This window comes from Phoenix dactylifera, unplaced genomic scaffold, assembly GCF_009389715.1.
Source record: "Phoenix dactylifera cultivar Barhee BC4 unplaced genomic scaffold, palm_55x_up_171113_PBpolish2nd_filt_p 000100F, whole genome shotgun sequence".
NCBI lineage: Eukaryota > Viridiplantae > Streptophyta > Magnoliopsida > Arecales > Arecaceae > Phoenix > Phoenix dactylifera.
This window is the reverse complement of record NW_024067682.1, coordinates 1-3,766: the sequence shown is the minus strand read 5'-3', so window position 1 is coordinate 3,766 and position 3,766 is coordinate 1.

Here is a 3,766-nt window from a genome sequence, read left to right as displayed (position 1 = left end):
TCATCAGAAGTCCAAGCACATAGAGCGGCGCTTCCATTTCATACGCGACTATGATGTAGAGGTGCAGAGAGTAGACTCCGCGGATAACGTGGCAGACCCGTTCACTAAGCAGCTGAGTCAGCAAAAGACTGAAGCCCACCTTGAGAAGATGGGCCTAAGATATATGACCAATTGGCTTTAGTGCAAGTGGGAGATTGTTAGATGTATGCCCTAGAAGCCAATTTGGCTGACACATTGTTGATTCTAGGGACATAATTTTGTACTTGACTGTTTATTATTGAATAAATAAAAGGCATCTTTTCATTCATATTATTATGTGTCTATGAATCGTCCAAGGAATTAATAAGATGATGATACATATTCTCAAGAGTTGAGAATTTGAGCCATGTATCATTGGTGATTAATTTCTAAATGCTCCTGATCAATGGATCATCACGAGGACGGTGACCAATCCGATCAGTGCACAGATCACTTTCCTTCTGGATGGACGAGACTTGAGTCCACAGTGTAGGGACACTGAAGTGATAGTGCAGGTGCTTGTTAGAGAACAAGGGTACTGAGCGTGACCAAGACAAGAAGTCACTTGGATGTCTATCCACTCGTCAGTGACTTGCTTGATGTTGCAGTAGTGTGGCTGGTCCTTTGACCTGCGGTGCTTCGGCTACTCACAGTGAGGTTATTGTAGTTTGACTGCACACATACATGGTCTCTAGCCATATGGGTCCATGCAGTGTAGATTGGCTGCAGTAAGTTCACTGTAGGAGTAGGGTATGCACCTACAAGGAATCTATCGACCTTGATAGAAGAGGAGTGATCCTATGTGATTTGTTAGACTGAGTTCTAAGACCTTGGCCAGGGCAGTAATATAAAGTGGAGAAAGAGTTTTCCACTATCGAACTCGAGTCGAATAAATCTTGACATATGACAGACGATGGGGTTTGACGAGTTGTCCATGACCTCCGTCCTGTAGGGATCCACGATAGTAGGACTGTATCACATGTTAACTGCACCTAGAGGTTCATCATTCCATTCTGCTGGGTAGCCACTACATGCTGCTAGGTGTCACTGGTGGATGGTGGGACTCATAGGGATTATCTTGATGATCGATAAACCCTAACGAGTTGAGTTGGAATCGTTCCAACCCATTGAAAGGAGTTTTCAATGATATTGTGATAGAGATCATAATATATCTCACTACCAGTCAGAATAGAACCTATGGGGTCACACACACTAGAAGTATTGACCGATCCGATGGTTGAAATCGTGATTAGGAATCACAAGTAATCAATTTGATTGATAAGAAGTTGAAGAAGGAACAAAGAGAATTAATTAATTGGACTTAAACACAAATCCTACTTCGGGTAGGATTCCTAGAGTCCTAATTGGATTAGGACTGGGAATCCTAGTTGGAGTAGGACTGGGATTCCTACTTGGAATAGGATTCCTACAATCCTAATGAGATTAGAAATTTTGAATCAAAATTGGATTCCTACTTGGAGTAGGATTCCTAGAGTCCTAATCGGATTAGGACTTCGGATTCAAATAGAGTCCTAATTGGATTAGGACTAAAATCAAATATGTCCTAATTTGGATTAGGGTTTCTTAAGTCACAATTAATTATTAATCTAATGAATCAATAAGACTCCTAATTGGATTAGGATTGAAGAGTTCAATTAAGTCAAAATTGATTTAAGTTCTAATTGGATTAGGACTTACCTAGATTGGATCCTAATTGGTTCACCCTTGGGCTAAGCCTAATTGGATTAGGGCTTGACCACATTAGGGCCTTTCAAACCCTACTTAATGTGGATTAGGGTTTACCATGAGGAAGGGGATATGCCCCTCCCTTTTCCATGTGGACAAGGGAGAAGAGAGGCCCTCTTAGGAAATAACTCTAGGGCTCCTAGATTGTAGAAGCCCTAGATGGTTATAAAAAGGGGCAAAGGGGGCCGGCACCCCAGATGAGCTCTCCCTCTCCTCTTCCATCACGTGGCCACCCCTCTCCCTTCCTTGGTTCAGCCGCCATCAGCAAGGGGAAAAGAAGAAGAGGCGTGCACCTCTCCTTGGCCTCCTTCCTTGGTTCCAACGCAGGGAAGAAAAGAAGGCTGCGTGGGGATTCTTCTTCTTCCTCTTCTTCATCCTTCTTCTTCCTCCTCTCAAGCACAATCAAGGGTTGATTGAAAGAGAGAAAATCAGCCATCAAAAGAAGTCTTTGCAAGGGAGCTAGCACCCCGGGAAGACAAGAGAGCTTTGATCGGATCACTGCTTCGTGTGGATACCCGTAGAGGCCGGACACTTGAACGGCTTCAAGCGAACCCTCTTCCTAAACCACGAACTCAGATTTGCGGTGATCATCTACCCGCACAAGGTGAAGATCTGATCTTCCTAATGGTTTTAAAAAGTTTTAATTCTTATCTAACTACGAACGGTTCATGAAACAACGTTCATGAGATGAACGTTGATCCCGCACATGCCTCCTTTCCGCTGCCATCTGATTTTTGTTTTGAAATATCAACGGCATGGGCGGGTTCCCAACATCCAGAAGGCTCGGAACTGCTCAGTTCTGAAATGAGGGCAGGGAACTTCATCTGTGAGTCAGCAATCTCCACTTCTAGTGAAGCAATTGTTGATTCCAAGCTTTGATTTGGACTCTCAATGACGGCATGTGAGTTAGGTGTTACAAGGGTGAAGCTGATGCTGCCAACACTACCGCATCTGCTAAGCTTTTCTGGCGTTAAGATGTTGTCTATGCTCCCACTTCCTGCAGACAAATATTTTGAAGCAAATGATTACAAGCTCCCACTGAAATCAACTGAAACATAGCCCGAAATGTTGGTCCTTTTCTATTCGATAGGTGTATGTATGGGTTTAAATCCTGTTGAGGTGCCTCTAGAATATCAAATTATTTCAATTGAGATATGTTGAAGGGATTTGTGACTGAGCAGTGAGCTCAGTGTGGAAGATTATGGAACCACTCGGGTTGAGCCTACTACCCAGTAACAACAAGGCCTTTTCCCCACCCCGGATTAAGGTGGTCCTGCTTCCAACCTTTCTTCAGTTACAACTAAAAAATCCCGGTGACAGGTACAGGTGTCGAGCCTTGGAGGTACAATTACAGTCACCATTAAGAAAATAATCAAAAAGATCAAGTCAGATTTAGTCCATGATTTAATGAAGGTGCGAAGCACCAGCTAGGCAACAACGCTTGCAAGTTGGACAATTTCGTGTGCAAATTCTGAAGTTCAAATCCTTCTCCCACCCAAATCTGCCACGTATGCCAACTGTAAAAGATCCGTACAATTTCTGTGCTCCTCACCCCACGTACTCATGCGGCATACAAGAGAGTCCGCATAAAAAGAGGAGTATCTAGATTTTAAGCGCTTTCACCTGTGTTATGCGTCTAATCCGAAACCTTTTCGCTTTCAGATTTGGAGCTCTCCGATTCATTATAGAAATAGGAAGGAAAACCCCTATAAAGGACCGGGGCTTACATCCTCTCCCCAATCTCTCTTGCTTCCTTTCCAGATCGTGGCTATATCAAGAAGCAGCATCAACTCCATCTAATCTTTGTTCCGTGGCGACATGGGTTTCATAGAAGATCTTGAAGCGAAGAACACCCCCCAAGATCGCTACCTACCTCCGAAGAAGAGGAAAATATTTCAAGAACCAGGCAGCCAGCCCAACCTGGTGGAGGAGGAGACGGGAAAGAACACAACAGCAACGAGCGGTGGCAACCATAGCCATGGCAATCGCCTGGCAGAAGATC